We start from the raw sequence: 19,182 nt of genomic DNA on the forward strand, positions 1-19,182 counted from the left end.
CTAACAAAATAAAATTAATAGTGTTAAAAAATGCTTACAACTAAGACAGAGAAATAGAATTTCATTCCCAATCCGCTCATACAATTAAGGCTATAATAAGTGAACTAGAAAACAATAATAAAGATAACTAATCTAAGAAATACGTTAAAAGCACACACACAAAACTAAGGAAAGAGACAAAGATCAAGTTACATAGTGGATCCTATAGTCTATATTGAGTATCTTACCACAAGGGTGTGGAAAAATCCCCTACTTATATGTTGTGTGAACAAGGTAATAGACAAAAGTACAGTAACAAAACATAAGCAACAAATACTAAATTGACTAACTAGAATCTACCATTAAGAGCATAATATACACTAAAATAAATAATAAATCTTTATTAAATTAATCAATATATTCCTATTTGATGATAACTTGATGTAACTAAATGGGATCTAAAGACACCTTTAAGATGAATACTTTTTCTTCTTATGTTCTCTAAATCCTTGGTAGAAATGAGATTCTCTGAGGTAGAGAAATGATAAATAAGATACAAAACATTTTTAGTTGAATTATAATAGCGTAAGTTTACTATAGATTATATGTTATTTTTATGACTTTGTAATTTTATTTATACGTAAAATGTTAAACCTTCTTTTACTATTGGAAATAACTTTAATATAAACTATCACATTGAAGTAATAATAAATACAAGATATTAGATAAAAAATTATATATAGTAAGTAATGTGCTAATAATGAATACAAGATATTAAATAAAAAATTGTATATAGTAATGATAGCTCAATAAGATACACAGCGTCCCACTACACTATTTGAAGGGTACACATATGTTAATAAAATGACAAAATAATACTCTTTTACTTTCAAACAATAACATGTCTTTGAATAAGTTTTTTTTTAAGAATTTGCATGTAGAGAATAAGTTAAATATTATTCTATATATTTTGGTCATGTCTCGTTTTTTTTAATATGGTAAGGCTAAGCCCACATGGAATGGAAATTTGTTTAGACTAATCACACAATCAATTCAATTGTCAATCATGCACTTGTTAATCAATTCAAATCTGAACGAAAGGAACAGCCTTCCCCTGGCAAGGAATACATCTGTCTGTTACAGAGAGCTGAAATTTCTGATTTTTTGTTTGGTAATCGATCCTCACTCCTCTTCATTTAACTGGCTGCGGCGGGGAGAGTTGAGAATGGAAGATTTGTGGAGGAGAAGCTATTCGGGTAAATGTCCATACGAGCTGTGTTCGTCATCGTACACTGAAGCAGCAGCGTGTCTCCCTCATATTGACACTAATGAAGGCATTCAGATGCAAACGCCGACCCAATCGATGAATTTTCTGGAACCCCGAACTTGTATTGATGCCGATGCCCCTGCAGTGGTAATACTTGATGCTCTCTCCACCGAAAAGCCGCATGATTCCGGCCTGCTCGGAACAGCTTCTTTAGGGCCGGTGGTGCAGCTTGATCAGACTCCCGAGGGTGATTCTTCACAGGCGCTCACTCAATATTGGCCAAAATTCGCAGCCAACCTTGGCTACCCCACTCAAATTCTAACCTGTAACTCGGCAGCAAATTCTTTGCTGGATTCCAGTAACCCTAGTTTGCCACCAACGCGGAGCCATCGAAAGAAGAAAGCAGCGGGAGGAGGTGGTGGTGATGATCATGAGGCCAACAAGGTACGTGTTCGAAATATTTGTTGACACCTAATCCTCAACGGATGGGTGAACTAGAATGTGAACAGTCATCAAGAAGATGAACTGTTCAGTCACACTCATGTATATAAACAATAGCTACCTAATGAAATAGATGAATCAGTCTTTTCTGCTAAGTCTGGAGTTACCCTGGCCTGACATGGTATCAGAGCGCAGGTCCCAGATTCATTGTAACTCCTCTATTCATAACGCATCTGGCCATAATGCCTCTGCCTGAAACGTTTGTCTGGCCATAATGCCTCTGCCTGAATGTTTGTCTGGCCATAACGCATCTGCCTGAACGTTTGACTCTATGCGCATCCGTTAAAAGTCATTGATTCTCTGCACATTGATTGCCTCTGTCCACACCTGATGCACCGGCTCTGAAGTCCTTCCGTTGAGGAGATTTCTAAGGAAACGGCGTATCAGATTCAAATCTTTTCGCAAGACGCTTTCTATTTTTAACAAATCTTTGTTTTCGCATTGCAGTTCTTAATTGATGTACATTGTTCTTCATTACAAGCTTGATTGGGAACCGTATCTCCATAAGAGTTATATACTTTATGGTGGTATGGGACTGCTGGGTTATTTGTATCAAAAAGGCTAAAAGCCTTACACGGAAGCTTGAATTTGTTGTGACAATAAAACTTTAACATTATTGTTATCTATGTCACTGCAACACGAAATTGAGAAAACAGACATGAAAGCTGTTAGGTAGAACGCTTGGTTGATATACCTACTCGGCCACTGCAACGAAAAGAAAAAGGTGATTGCTAATTTATACGTTGCTGCAACATGGAGAATTATGAATTTATTTGCTCAGAAATTGTATATACTCTAGTCATACACCGCGTCTCTTTTAATGGAATAACCCCTACATTCGAGGTGTTGATGATGCACGATCTAATGTATTGATGATGCACAATCTGTCTTGCGTGATATGTTGAAGAAGAAATGCTCAGCTGGTTATCAGCGCCACCAAAAGGAACCTTATCGGCTGTTCACATTCCATTCGTGGGTTTTGAATAGCACAGAGTCCAATCAAGGGTGACTGTGTATGATTTGCCTTCGCATTTATGGTCATAGTCTCCGCGTCCATATTAACATGAAGCATTCAAAGAACCAGTGGTCCAGTCAGTAGGTCAATCCAGCAGAAATCATTTGCGAGTTGCTTCGATATCTGTCTTCTCCTTGAAGGCAGCAGCTTCGGCTTCTTGAATTTTTGCTGCCTCCTCGACGTCAACGAGGTATTTCAGCTTCTGCTAGAGTGCCCTGACCCGACCCTCCGACCTGTGCTCAATGCCAAACTCTTGGAAGGCACATAGCGATTCAATCCATCGAAGGTTACAACTATTCGAAGGCCTGAAAGCTCCTATCAGAGAACTATTAGCACCGTCCGAGTGGTATATGTTTCCATAAAGTTTGGTATTAAACCACATGTATATGCCTTGTTGATGATTGACCAGCATATATATATATTGACCAGCTGTTTGAATAAGTTTTGAATGCGCTGTAAGCTGTTTGAATAAGTTTTGAATGGGTTTTGGACGCTGTTTCAATAAGTTTTGGACACTGTTTGAATATTTTGTGGAGGATATTTTATAAAATTTTGGAGACATTTGAAGAAAACTTAGTGCATAAAGAATTTGAAATCTGTTGCCCTTTTGAGTACAATTTCACTGTATATCAGCAGAAAGTTTTTATCAGCAGAAGTTCTTTTTATCAGCAAAAGTTTTTTTTAGCAGAAGTATTTTTTACAGAATGCATTCAATCATCTCTATGGTAGGAATAGTTCTCACTGGCAAGGAGAACTATCCTGAATGGTCCCAGATGGTAAAACACACCCTCATCTACAATGAGTTGTGGAAAGGAGTGTGTGTCGGAGAAGAAGACAAAGACCCTGTGCAGCCTACATCAGACAAAGAACTCGCCATTTGGGAAAATAAGAACATCAAAGCCTATGCATTAATCACAGCATCTGTAAATGAAGAAGTAAGTCGTCATATTTCATCTTATTCCACTGCCTTTGAAGCTTTACAAAAGATGAAAGAACTCTATGACTCACATTCTGCACTTGAAGTTGTTCAGCTCATGATTAAACTCTTCACTCTTGAATTGAAAAATAATGATCCTCTTGCTCTTGCATCTGAAGTAAAGTCTATAATGCATGATATTAAATCCACTAAGGTTGAGCTGGATATCCCTCTTATTGCCTTTCTCAAAGCACTCTATCCTACCTACTCCAATTATCTTGAGTCATTACAAGCAAATGGAAATCTTAAAGATATAACCTTTGACTCTCTTGTGAAAAAGTTTGCTGAAAGAGAGAAAGCCTTTGGAAAGAAGACAGTCCCTGAATCTTCTGAAGAGACTGTTTGCCTTGCTCGTAAAGAAAAGCATCCTGCTCAAGATTCTACAAGAGGAAGAGGTGGACGAAGAGGAAGAGGAAGATACTTCAGAGGCAGGGGGGGCAGACATTCTCAAGGAGAAGAGGCAGATCTGCATTGCATTCGCTGCAAATGAAATGGATCACATGATGCTTCTACATGCAAGCTACCATGGGACAAAATTGAGCAGAGAAGAAACCAGCAGAAAGGTTAAACTGATGATACAGACAAAGGTAAAGCACCTGAATCCGCTCACTATATTGACACACAATGTAACATTGGAGTAAATGAAGATTTGTTTAATGCTTCACATGCTTCTTCGAAAAATGATTGGTTGCTTGATTCAGGAGCAACCTGTCATATGACTCATAGAAAAGATTTTTTTGAAGATTTCACTGACAATGTTGATGGAGCACTATACTTTGCAGATCAGTCAAAAATCAAGCCATCAGGGCTTGGCACAATCAGGCTTAAACTGCCTGGTCTTCCAAACTTTCTTCTGGATCATGTTCTATATCTCCCACAGCTCAAGAGAAACTTGCTGTCCTTGGTCCACATCCGCCAACAAGGTCACTCCATTCATATGTTTGATGGAAAGCTTGAGGTAAGAAAAGCATCTGACCACTCACTTGTCATGAGGGGAATAGAAGAATAAAGAATTCTTAAACTGCAAGGAACCTCTGCTCATGCACGACATTTCTCATATATTTCTCATCATGAAGAAGGTACACTTCCGTCAAGTTTATTATGGCATGCTAGATTTGGACATTTAAACTATGATAGTCTCTGCTTGTTGAAGAAAAGTGGTGTTGGTGGTTTGCCTACAATTCCTAGAAAACATAAGCAATGTGATGCTTGAATTCTAGGAAAGCATAGCAAACAGTCTTTTCATGATTCACATTCAAGAGCACATAGGAAGCTTGAACTCATTCATTCAGATTTATGTGGTCCAATGCCTGTTCCTTCTGCAAATGGAAATAAATATATCATGACATTTATTGATGATTACACCAGAATGTGTTGGGTTTATTTATTGAAGAACAAATCTGATGCTTTTCAAACATTCAAGAATTTTCATAAATGGATTGAAAATGATGCACAATCTCATATTGGGTCTATTCGCACTGATAATGGAAAAGAATATACATCAAATGAATTTGAACACTATCTTCGCCAACATGGGATTAAACATCAAACAACTGTACCTTATAATCTCCAACAGAATGGTGTAGAAGAAAGAATGAATAGAACAATCTTGAATATGCTACGGTCCATGCTTTTCTTCAGAAATGTAAAGATAATGTTTTGGGTTGATGCTGTTCTATGTGCTGCATATATAAAGAATAGATGTCCATCTAGTGCTATAAGAAACAAGACTCCTCATGAATTGTGGTATGGACATGTTCCTTCGGTAAAACATCTCAGGATCTTTGGTTCCACCTGTTATGCTTTAATACCAAAGGTACATAGAAACAAACTTGGTGCTAGAAGTTGTAAGTGTATCTTCCTGGGGTATTCAAACACCTCTAAAGCATACCATCTCTATGATGAAGTAAATAAAAAGTTTGTTGTATCTAGAGATGTCATTTTTCTTGAATCATTCAACTCTGACAGTGTTGCTGAGCGGCAACTTGATCGCTTTGATAGATTCACAAAAACAAAATCATTTCAAGAGTTTGATAATCATATTCCACATCTTGAAGGGGGGATTCCTATACTAGATCAACATGTGGAATCTTCTTCTAAAGAACAATCTCCCTTGCATGAAAATCCAACACCGGATGATCCTTTAAGTGATGTAATTGATAGAATTGGGAGACTCAATCTTGATTCCATCCCAACTCAATCAACAGAGCAGCCTGGACCATCTCAGAAAGGTCCCCCAAAGTGGCTGACAAAGACACTTGAAAGTGTTCATCCTGATGAAATTGGAAAAACAGGAACCAGAAATTCAAACCAAGAAAATGGAGGTGATGTAGATGACTCTAATTCACCTATTGATATGAATGTTACTTATGATTGTGAATTGAACTTGTCTACAGATTTTGAACCAACTTCCTTCAAAGAAGCTGCTTATCATGATGAATGGAAAGAAGCGATGAAAAAGGAGTATGATGCCCTCATAAAGAATGGCACTTGGAAGCTGGTTGGCCCTCCATTTGGAACCAAACCAATTGGCTGCAAGTGGGTGTACAAGAACAAATACAAAGCTGATGGCTCACTTGACAAGCACAAAGCTAGGCTTGTGGCAAAAGATTTTGCACAGAAGGAAGGGGTCGATTATGAGGAAACTTTTGCCCCCACAACAAAATGGGCCACCATCCGGACACTCTTTGCACTAGCTGCTCAGAACGGTTGGAAAGTCCATCAAATGGATGTAAAAACTGCATTCTTGAATGGAGATCTAAAAGAGAATGTTTTTATGTCCCAGCCTGAAGGATTTGCTGTGAAAGGACATGAACATAAAGTATGAAAACTTGTGAAGTCCTTGTATGGCCTCAAATAAGCACCACGAGCCTAGTATGAAAAACTAACTGAGCATCTTCTAAAACTCAACTTCAATCATTTTGATCTTGATGATGCAACTTTATTTGTCAAGAAAGTTGGCAAAACAGTTGTATATCTTGTGGTATATGTAGATGATATTTTAATCACAGGGAACAATGAAAGCTATATTGCATCCATAAAGAAAGAATTAGGAAAAAGTTTTGAAATGACTGATTTGGGATATGTTCATTACTATCTTGGCATTGAAGTAACCCAACATCCAAAATCCATATTTCTTTCTCAAAAGAAATACATTGGAGATTTGTTAAACAGATTTGGCATGACAGAGTGCAATCCTCTTTCTACTCCAATGGAACAAAACTTGAAGCTCACATCTATTGAAGGAAAGGAATTTGAGGATGCAACAAAGTATAGACAGCTTGTAGGAAGTCTCATCTACCTCACTACTACCAGACCAGACATTTCATTTACTGTTGGAATCCTCTCCAGGTTTATGCAAAAGCCTTGTGAGGGACATTGGTCTGCTGCAAAAAGAGTTCTAAGGTACTTGAAGGGAACTCAAGACCTTGGAATCAAGTATACACAGGTGGATGACTTCAACTTGATTGGATACTCTGATTCAGACTTCGATGGAGACAAAGAAACTGGGGTATCTACTTCAGGATATGCTATGAGTCTTGGATCAAGAGCTGTCTCCTGGAGATCACGCAAACAATCAGTACCAGCAGATTCCACAACAGAAGCAGAATACATGGCAGCAGCTGCAGCAACGAAAGAAATTGTGTGGCTCAGGAAAATTCTTGAAGATTTGTAGGTAAAACAAATACAATCAACTCCACTCATGATTGATAACACCTCTGCAATAAAGTTGGCAAAGAACCCAAAGTTCCATGATCATACTAAGCACATCAATACTAAATATCATCTGATCCGACATCATGTTGGGGCCAAAACAATCCATCTCCGTCATTGTTCCACAAACGAGAAAATTGCAGACATCTTCACCAAAGTGCTTGGAAGAGAAAAGCTTGAAAGATTCAGAACGATGGTTGGACTCACCAACATCCCTTCAGATTAAGGGGGGGAATGTTGACACCTAATCCTCAACGGATGGGTGAACTGGAATGTGAACAGTCATCAACAAGATGAACTGTTCAGTCACACTCAGGTATATAAACAATAGCTACCTAATGAAATAGATGAATCAGTCTTTTCTGCTAAGTCTGGAGTTACCCTTGCCTGAGAATATTCACAAACTGGTGGAAAGGAAGAGGCGCAATAAGATGAAAGCGCTTTGTTCAACACTGATGTCGCTACTCCCCGAGGAGTACCGCAAGGTTAGGTTTTCTATACATAAAAGTATTCAAAGCAAAAGAAAAGGGGCAGTGGCTTTACTTGTATTTGCCATTTTTTAAGATGAAACATATTAATAAAAGAGGCAATGATTTTACTTGTTATTGTTATGTTTGTAGACAAAATACACATTATCGGAAAAACTGCTGGAAGCCATTAAATACATTTCTCATTTACAAGACAAGGTAATAGAGGTCGGAAAGAAAAGGGATGAGCTAAAATTCATGGCCACTGTTAAACCATTTTCCACCAGCTCATGTGTTTATAAAAACCTGCAAGCTTCCCAGGCTCGACCCCCCATTGAACCGGAAAAACATCAGACAGTTAGGGTTGGCAAATTTGGTCCAGGCATTCAAGTCACCGTAAACACTTTCAAAAACCAGATTGAGTTGTCTATTCTGCTAATGGTTTTGGAAGAAGAGGGACTTGAAGTTGTTGTTGCTACTGTTTCTGCTATAAATGATAGGGTCTTTTATAGCATTCAGTCAAAGGTAATGTATTATTGTATGAAATCATTGACGCTGGATGTCTATCTGATTTTTTTTTCTGAGAAGTTTAACGTTTCTACTTCTTAACCTTGCAGCTCTGAGATTTTTGCCAATTTGATAACGCTGTCCTACACGGGAGAATTGATCATTTGATGAATGGAAATCTTCCATAAAATTCGATGATAAAGTAATCTATAGTTTACTCTTCTGTTGGAATGTAATTTCAACTGCAATGACAGTTGAACTGGGACCACGAATATTTCAGCAAAATCGTCATTGGAGTTCCGTGCAATTTCTATTTTCTTCATTTGTGATGCGATCAAATCGCAGATCCCTATCGCACATTAACCTATTGAACCCCTGCTTTGCGCTGATTGAAATTTCGTGATGCGATCAAATCGCAAATCGCATCCATGCCTACTGTTTTTGTCAGGTTCTCTTGATTTCTGCCGATTGCGATGTTGCGACCTGATTGCAAATCGCAGATCGCACCTTCCTCAAACCAATTTCAGCCATCCGATTGATATCATGATTTAAAGTACATACCTGCACCATGGAGTAATTCATGAACTTGACGTGAAGCGAATTTCAGTTTGACCGCCGGTTCTGTCAACAAGGCCGACTAAATTAATTGACCGCCATGCTGAGAATTAAATGGCATTCATAGATAGTTGGTAAACCACTTAAGTTTTTACGGCATGTATTATTATTTGTTTAACATATAGAACTTTGTTTTGCACATCAGTGCAAGGTGTTAATAAAAAAAGGGAACGAGTTGACCATTGAATGATGAAAAGGCAAATAATGCCAAGTAGTGTAAAATATAAAGAAACAACCGAGAAGTTGAAATGTAGTGTGGTTGGTTGCTCTAACGAAGGGAAGCAAGCTGTGAGCCAATGAGGTAATGAGTGAGGGTAAGGGAACGACAGTGTGAAGAAATAAAAAACGCACAGCAGTGCGTAGAAGAACATAGAACAAGGGCAGCGTGAGAAAGGAGGCATGCACAACAGTGCATAAGGAAATGAGGGTTGTTTTTTGTTGACTGAAAACAAAAGAATATACAAAAGAATATATATATATGCAGCAGTTTTTTTGGTATGTATATGTTGATTTTTGCATATGTAAATTATGTTGTTGGGTGAAAAACAACAATGGAATGCGCAACAGTGTAAAAGAATTTTTATTGTTGAAAGAAAAATGTGTGGGATGCAGCAGCATATGTAATTTTTTTTATTGCAATGTAAATATGAAACTCACCGCAGTAAGAATGAAGAAATGTGTTTTTACACAGTAGTGAAAAGGTGAATGAAGCAAGAGGATTTTTATTTATAGCAGTATATGTAAAACTCTGTTTTTACAGCAGTAAATGTAAATGAGATTTTTACACACAACAGTGTAAAATCTCAGAAGGAGACAGAGTAAATTCTTGGTTGGTTGAAATGTATTCTTAGTGAATCCCTCTTTCAAGAGGAAGGTGCTCTTCAACACAGTGTTATGGTGAATCCCTCTTTCAAGAGGAAGGTGCTTTTCAACACAGTGTCATGGTGAATCCCTCTGTCAAGAGGAAGATGCTTTTCAACATAATCTCTGGTGAATTCCTCTGTGTGAGGAAGACTCTTTTGTTGTTTGTGAAACTTCATATGAAGCAGTGTTGGTGAATCCCTCTATGTGAGGAAGACCTTTGTGTAACAACAGTTTTGTAATCCCTCTGTTAAGAGGAAGACCTTTTTTTTTGTAACAGGCAGTCATATTGATGAATGCAAAGTTTTTTTTTGGGTGTAAAAATTTCTGTTCTCAGAAAACAAGTTAGCTTCCCTGTGCAAAAGATCCTGAGGCAGAAAAACAAAGCACTGACTCTGTGTGCAGTTTGTTTGTTTGTTTTTGGGATTTTACCAAAAAAATCCCCAACAGTGGTATCAGAGCATTGTTTTGCGCTGTTGAATTTTGTTCGAAATCAACAGAAATTTCCAACAACTGGTATCAGAGCTGGTCCACGCTCTTTGAAGGGTTCAAAGAAGCTGAGGGAAAGACTTTTGCTGCAGCAGCTTCTCCAGCAGCGTGAAGACTCAGCAAAAGAATCCATGTTGAAAGTGCAAGAATGGCTGGCACCAGCACCAGCAATAGCATGGTTATGCAGCTCCCACTATTTTATGGCAAAAACTATGACTATTGGGCAATAACAATGAAAGCCTTATTTGCTTCACAAGATTTATGGGAACTAGTTGAAGATGGGTTTGAAAAACCAGCAAATGATGATGAGTTTAATAGCTTAACTCAGGCAGAGAAAGAGCTGTTGAAGAACTATAAGAAGGAGGATGCTAAGGCCCTCTACTTCTTGTATCGAGCAGTGGATGAGAGTGTGTTTCTAAGGATAGCAGCAGCTAAGACATCCAGAGAAGCATGGGAAACTCTCAAGACAGCCTATCAAGGCATGGAGAAAGTAAAGACAGTAAAACCTTAGTTCATTAAGGAGAAAGCTTGTGATGAAAGCTTATAGAAAGCAGTAAATGTTAAAAACTTTTTGTCTCATGATGAAGGTGATGAGGAGATGGCTGAAGTAGATCCCCAAATAGAAGTGCCAACGCAAGGGCAGCAAGAGACACCCTTGAGGAGAAATGAACAAGAGGCAACAAATGAAGGTATGAATTCTTTGTTTGCTTTATCCAATCATGTTGATGACTCTGTTTATTTAGAAGATGGAGTTAAAGATAAGAAATGGACATAACCCATGAATGGGGGAAAGGAATTAAAGTTCCTTGAAGAACTGTTTAAAGAATATAGAGTTCGATATGTAACTCTTGCCAAGATGACTGAGATGGGCTTCACTGCCAACACCCTTGTCAATATGACAGAGGAAGAGATTGAAGATTTGATGAAGACCCTGGTAGAACTCTATCATATGAATCTTCTTATAGGGGAGAGATATGAAATTAAAACTCCCATGAGAGCAGAGAAGGAGCAGGTAGCAGATAAACTGACCAAACCATTAGATCAGAAAAGTTTTGAATTTCTGATGAAATGTTTGGGTATGACTGATAACCCTGCAGTTGAAATTAAATGGGAGTGTTGGAATGTAATTTCAACTGCAGTGACAGTTGAACAGGGACCACGAATATTTCAGCAAAATCACCATTGGAGTTCCGTGCAATTTCTATTTTCTTCATTTGCGATGCGATATCGCACATTAACCTGTTGAACCCCTGCTTTGCGCTGATTGCGATTTCGCGATGCGATCAAATTGCAAATCGCATCCCTGCCTACTGTTTCTGTCAGGTTCTCTTGATTTCTGCCGATTGCGATGTTGCGATGCGACCCGATCGCAAATCGCAGATCGCACCTTCCTCAAACCAATTTCAGCCATCCGATTGATATCATGATTTAAAGTACAGACCTGCACCATGAAGTAATTCGTTAACTTGACGTGAAGCGAATTTCAGTTTGACTGTCGGTTTTGTCAACAAGACCGACTAAATTAATTGACCGCCATGCTGAGAATTAAATGGCATTCATAGATAGTTGGTAAAACACTTAAGTTTTTAGGCATGTATTATTATTTGTTTAACATATAGAACTTTGGTTTGCACAGCAGTGCAAGGTGTTAATAAAAAAAGGGAACGAGTTGACCATTGAATGATGAAAAGGTGAATAATGCCAAGTAGTGTAAAATATAAAGAAACAACTGAGAGGTTGAAATGTAGTGTGGTTGGTTGCTCTAACGAAGGGAAGCAAGCTGTGAGCCAATGAGGTAATGAGTGAGGGTAAGGGCACAACAGTGTGAGGAAATGAAAAACGCACAGCAGTGCGTAGAAGAACATAGAACAGGGGCAGCGTGAGAAAGGAGGCATGCACAACAGTGCATAAGGAAATGAGGGTTGTTTTTTGTTGACTGAAAACAAAAGAATATACAAAAGAATATATATATATACGCAGCAGTTTGTTTGGTATGTATATGTTGATTTTTGCATATGTAAATTATGTTGTTGGGTGAAAAACAACAATGGAATGTGCAGCAGTGTAAAGGAATTTTTATTGTTGAAAGAAAAATGTGTGGGATGCAGCAGCATATGTAATTTTTTTTATTGCAATGTAAATGTGAAACTCACCGCAGTGAGAATGAAGAAATGTGTTTTTACACAGCAGTGAAAAGGTGAATGAAGCAAGAGGATTTTTATTTACAACAGTATATGTAAAACTCTGTTTTTACAGTAGTAAATGTAAATGAGATTTTTACACATAGCAGTGTAAAATCTCAGAAGGAGACAGAGTAAATTCTTGGTTGGTTGAAATGTATTCTTGGTGAATCCCTCTTTCAAGAGGAAGGTGCTCTTCAACACAGTGTTATGGTGAATCCCTCTTTCAAGAGGAAGGTGCTTTTCAGCACAGTGTCATGGTGAATCCCTCTGTCAAGAGGAAGATGCTTTTCAGCATAATCTCTGGTGAATCCCTCTGTGTGAGGAAGACTCTTTTGTTGTTTGTGGAACTGCATCTGAAGTAGTGTTGGTGAATCCCTCTATCTGAGGAAGACCTTTGTGTAACAGCAGTTTTGTAATCCCTCTATGTGAGGAAGACCTTTTTTTTTTGTAACAGGCAGTCATATTGATGAATGCAAAGTTTTTTTTTGGGTGTAAAAATTTTTGTTCTCAGAAAACAAGTTAACTTCCCTGTGCAAAAGATCTTGAGGCAGAAAAAAAAAGCATTGACTCTGTGTGCAGTTTGTTTGTTTGTTTTTGGGATTTTACCAGAAAAATCCCCAACAGTGATATCAGAGCATTGTTCTGCTCTGTTGAATTTTGTTCGAAATCAACAGAAATTTCCAACAACTTCTTCTGGCTGCATATTTCTGTTGAAATGGATATTCACTTCTCGAAGAAGGCTGTCCGAGACTACTCTAAAGTTAAGCCTACTGTAACAGACTTAAAGCAAACTTGTCTAAATAAATATAAGCACTTTTGCCTCTCTGTGGGAGCAGATTTTTTTTTTTGGTTGGTCTATTGCGTTCTTAGTAATTCTCTTTTCAATTTTCTCTGTTATCGTTCTTGTCTTCTATAAATAAATATAAGTATATAAGCACTCTTTCCACTCTGTAGGAGCAGAAATTATATACTCATACTCTGTCTTATGAAATGCCTAACCATGAAATTATATACTGTGTCTTATGAAATGCCTAACCATGAAACTTCTGGGTATGTCTTCGTTCCCATGCTTAAATAAATGAGAATAAGTATGTTTTATAAGTTGTGTATTTTGAATCCTGTTTTGTTACGAAGAGTATCCAAAGTTTCTTAATAAGTGAGAATAAGGCATGTTTTACAATTTTTGTATTTCGAATCAGTGAGAATAAGGCATGCTTTGCAATTTTTGTATTTTGAATCCTGTTCGGTTAGGAAGAGTATCAAAGGAAACTTTTGTGCGAGAACTTTGTTGGCCTACTGATTTATGGAGAATTTTCATTTAAAAAAATAAAATCATGTAAACTATTAATATGTTTGGATGTTATTTTCACATTTACTAAGAAAATTGTGTGAAGTGTTAGCAGGTTTATTTTATTTTATTATATTTTTTCAAATTGTGAAAATGTTTACATTCTTTAGTTATTAAAAATACTTAGGTGTAATTGTTCTAAGTTTTTGTTGATAAGATTTTAGTTAAAATTGTTTTTTCTACGGTTTAAAATGTTAATTTTCTTTTAGCATATTGAAAGAGCATTTTAGCACAGAAATTGTGCGGAGTATATACCTTAAATTTATGATTCAACCAATATTTAGAGATTTTTAAGCAATATAAACTCATTTTTTTTTAAATTAGAAAAATTAAACTTCATTACATATCCAAAATTTTATATAACCAATTACTAAGAAAATCTGACCATATCCAGAATTTTTGTAAATGTTTTAAGAAAAACAGAAAACAAACGGCCTATAAATTCAAAATGCAAAATACATACACTGAAGTACAAGGTGTAGGGTCTTCAATGCCATGAGAGAAAAACAAATAAACCAATAATCAATAATCTAAAAACAGAATAAGAGTCAATAGACTAAGAAAAGGGATCTGAGTTTTCCTTATCTTAGTCATATAAGTAAAAATATTAAAAAGAAAAGTGGCAGTGACTTTAATTGTATTTGCCATTTTTTTAAAGATGAAACATATTAATAAAAATGTTTAAAGGAGAAGAAAAAGGTCAATGATTTCAATTGTGATTTTGCCATTTTTTAAAGATCGAAACATATTAATAAAAGTGTTTAAATGAGAAGAAAAAGGTCAATGGTTTCAATTGTGATTGTTATTTTTGTAGACAATATACACATTACTGGACTAACTGCTGGAAGCGACTAAATACATTTCTCATTTACAAGATAAGCCAGTAGAGATCGGAAAGAAAACATATGAAACTAAAGCCACTGCTAAACCATTTTCCAACCGCTCATGTGTCTATGCAAACCTGCAAGATTCGCAGGCTCTACCCTCCATTGTACCGGAGAAGCATCAGACAATCAGGGTTGGCAAATTTGGTCCAGGCATTAAGTCACCGTAAATACTTTCAAGAATCAGATTGACTTCTCTAGCCTGCTACTGGTCTGAGAAGAAACCGAGTTGAAGTTGTGTGCGCTATGGTTTCGGCTATAAATGATAGGGTCTTTTATAGCATTTAGTCGAAGGTAATGTCTTATTGTATGAATCCCTAGACGTCAGATGTTTATCTTGATTTTTTTCTCAAAGAAGTTTAACGTTTCTATTTCTTAACCTTGCAGTTTTCAGATTTTCTTGATTTCTCAAAGTAGTTTAACGTTTTTATCTCTTAGTTTTCAGATTTTTGTGATATAAAAATGGAGAGAGATCAGAGAAATTGTGCACACAACAAATTACACTTGATATTTTTATTAATCACAAAGGTTACATATATAAGACATAATACATCTACATCAAGAGTATGACTCATACATTGGAAACAACACCTTCTAGATTGAATCCTAGTAACTCCTAATAACAACTACACATGACATGGCATCATTACTTCCAACACCCTCCTTTAATGCTTACAAGGAAAACATTACAAACACATATTACAACAACAATATTAATTTTTGTTCGACTTGTCTTCATCAACGCTCACATTCACTCTCGAATCTCACAAACACCTCTCTTTCACCATCGCATATTCTAGGTGTTAATTGACCATTTAAAACATAACCGCTTTAGACCATCTTTGAGAATTGACGCCTCTGGAACGACAGTTTAGTTGTATTCCCTAGTTATATAGGAATTTGAGTACTCTTTCGCTGTATTCCCCAATTATCTAGAAGGGCAAAGCACTGAATATATTCAGAAGTCAATTATACAAGATGACCTCGTAAACACATAATCAAATTAACCTGTAAGCTTATACGCTACCAGCTTATATTCTTATGTCACCGTATGCATAAAAAACAGCCAATTTAAAAATATGTTAATCTATTCTGTAATTAATTACTGAATGTATTTAGAAGTCAATTATAGAAGATGACCTCGTAAACATATAATCAAATTAACCTGTAAGCTTATTCGCTACCAGCTTATATTCTTATGTCACCGTATGCATCAAAAATGACCAATTTAAAAATATGTTAATCTATTCTATAATTAATTCTTCATTTGATTTTTCACACTACAATAGTGCAATAACATACTATAACTTCAACTTATACCAAAAATTTACTACATAAAATCAATACTATATCACAAAATCAACACTATATATCACCATTAATATTTATAAATTCAATGGCCTCCCAAGATTTTCACCACCACTTTTCAAACTGACAACAGTTATGACAACCAAACCAATCTTAAAAACACTATTCTGCTCTTGAACCCACTTTTCAACCTGACAAGAGTTATGACAACCAAACCAATCTTAAAAACACTATTCTGCCCTTCAACCCTGACAACCAAACCAATCTTAAAAACACTATTCTGCCCTTCAACCCTGACAACCAAACCAATCTTAAAAACACCATTCTGCTCTTGAACCCACTTTTCAACCTGACAAGAGTTATGACAACCAAACCAATCTTAAAAACACTATTCTGCTATTGAACCCAATGCACAGTACATTGGAATCAGCGAAGAAAACCTGTAGAAATAGTCGGCCCCGAGAAGTGTTTCCGGTGCAACAGAAGTGTCATAGATGTTCAAATAGTTATTTTTCCAGTTTTCCATCGCTCATTCCAAACGGAGTAGTCTACCTAGGCAGTAGAATAGCCTAGTTTACGGTGCCGCCCGGAAAAATCTCCGACTCTGGCCACCGGTAATTTCTCCGCTCTCTACCACCCTTAGCGACCTCCGCCCAGCTCCGCCACCCTCTGCATTAATGTCGAACACTGACAGGTTCTGACATACATTCTGATTTCCATAGCATCTTGCCGCTGGGAAGTTGAATTTGAATTTGGAAACAACCCACCTTCTTCTCCCTCACCAATTCGACCTAGCATCCCTTGCAGTTCACCAGGTAACCAGATCATTTTGGAAAACCGGCTCTGCTTTTCTGCCCTATTCTTTCTACGCTGTAGGGATCAGTTGCGTGCTCAACGTTTGGGGTTTGGAAAATTTACTCGCGGGACAATTTGCATTCGATTCTCTTGAAAAATGTACTCTGCGTTGTAATAGCTCTCTCCATCGATAAATGTTTGCAATCGGAACATACACAAACATGACATCGGCCAATATGTGCAGACGATATGTTCAATTGCTTATCCCCTTCCTCGCGCAGGGTACTCTTCTTATTTGGAAATAAGGCGCGCAACTACCTACTCAACCAAAAATTGCTTCACAGAGACTGCAGGCAACGAGAAAGGATGCTACTTTTCTCGGGCATACGATCTCGCAAGGTTACTTTGCCATTACAAATGTGCACTCCGCTACAGTTATGGCTAAAACATTTTCATCCAGGGTGATGGGATTTGGATTCACTGAAATGGCGAAATCTTCGAGATTTGAAGTGAAAAAATTGAGTACCGGGTTTAGTGGTTCTCAGCATGAACATGAGTCTAACCCAGCAACTCAACGAGAGGACAAAGCTACCAGAAACAAAGTCACTAGCTAGACAGAGCACGGAAAAACAATCAGAGGGAAGCCAGAGTGAATCCAAGGTCAAAATAGGCTCAGAAACTGGAGGGCTTTCTGCAATAACCAATTGCAAACAACAAGAAGTAGAATGGAATAAAGTCATGAGAATGTGGGAGGCCCATTCGGAGGGACACATTAGGTTATCCAATGAACAGATGACAGTTCTGAATGCCGTTTCAAGAGGGGAATATGTGTTTCTTACAGGCTGTGCAGGCACAGGTGAGACCTATCTTCTTAATTTTATAGTAAAATTTTTGAAGGAATTGCATGGTCCAGGCTCCTTTGTAACAGCTTCAACAGGTATTGCAGCATGCCATTTGAATGGCATGTCTCTACATTCCTTTGCTGGAACTTTACCATTTGATGTGACTGAGCAAGGACTGTTGAGACGGATTTAAAAGAAAGACACATATGTTAACAGATGGAAAAATGCCAAGGCATTGGTTATAGATGAGATAAACATGATTGATGGAAAGTTTTTTGATCAGTTGAATTATGTTGGCAATAAGCTGAGGCAACCATCGAAGGGGAAAGGGGTGTGGGGTGGGTTGCAACTTGTGGTGTAAGGGGATTTCTTCCAGCTTTCACCGGTGATGCGTTAGAATACTTTCAAGTTCTTTATGTTTGAAGCAGATTGTTGGAATGAGTGTTTTGACAAGCAGATTGAATTAACTCATGTTTATAGGCAGTCAGATAGGGAGCTAGTAGAGATGTTGCAAGAAATAAGAAGAGGTCAGGTTCACCCAAAAACCTTGGCCAAATTGAAAAACTGTTAGGGTCCAACCGTGGGTGAGCCTGTGATTAGATTGTATCCAAGTAATTATGATGTTAGGAGGGTGAATCCGAGTAATTATGATGTTAGGAGGGTGAATGATGAGAGACTGAATTCTCTGGGGAAGGGTTGTGTACTATGGAGAGAAAAATAGGTGGTCTAGAAAAATAGGAGTAGATATACACTAGGAGAGAGGGAGATGCCCTTCATCAAGCAAAAGGGCGTCAAGTAGGAGGGGCAGAAGGGAACAATCTGCATCTGTTGTTGCCCCAGATGGAGATGCAAATCCAAGTGAGTCTAAAAAAGGGGATGGTGCTTCAATCTGGATCAAGCAATGTGGGTCGGTCACAAAGCTTGTAATCTCTGAGCATTATTTGGCAGATGTGTTGTCTGAGAAGGCCCACCATGAGAGCAGCAGGTCTGGTAGGCATAGCAGGAGGATGAGCCGCGTCGGTGTGTGGAGACCCCATTTGGAGAGTATTTCTGAGGTTGCTGCTCTCTGATGGATTGAGTTGATTGTTAGATCAGCATTGGAATCTCAATTTTAATTTCAATTTTATTTGGTGGTTTAGAAGACAAGAAGATTATGTGAGCTCTAAGGAAAAACAACAGGTGGTTTGGCCTTTTTTAGGGACTCTCTACTTTTGGGTGCAATGAATTCATTGTGCCAAAAGTTCCTCACAGAGATCCATTACTACCCACAAGGTTTCTTATGATCCCTAATACCCCTCTTGGGGTGAGCAGCATATTTACCATTGAAAAATTGGGTCTCATATGAGGTTGCTGCCAATTACAACTGTATATGAGAGTCTGAAGAAATTGCACAGAGCTTAGATGAGATGTACAGTAGCCTTCTGGCTTTCC

At 37.6% G+C, this 19,182-nt stretch overlaps 1 pseudogene; it reads left to right on the forward strand.

Moving 5' to 3' along the window:
* Positions 1-1,124: 1,124 nt before the first annotated feature.
* Positions 1,125-8,614, forward strand: LOC149160013 (uncharacterized; annotated as a pseudogene).
* Positions 8,615-19,182: the final 10,568 nt, after the last annotated feature.

Source organism: Pinus tabuliformis, chromosome 5_2, assembly GCF_031772625.1.
Source record: "Pinus tabuliformis cultivar Carrire ecotype Pingquan chromosome 5_2, CPIR1, whole genome shotgun sequence".
NCBI lineage: Eukaryota > Viridiplantae > Streptophyta > Pinopsida > Pinales > Pinaceae > Pinus > Pinus tabuliformis.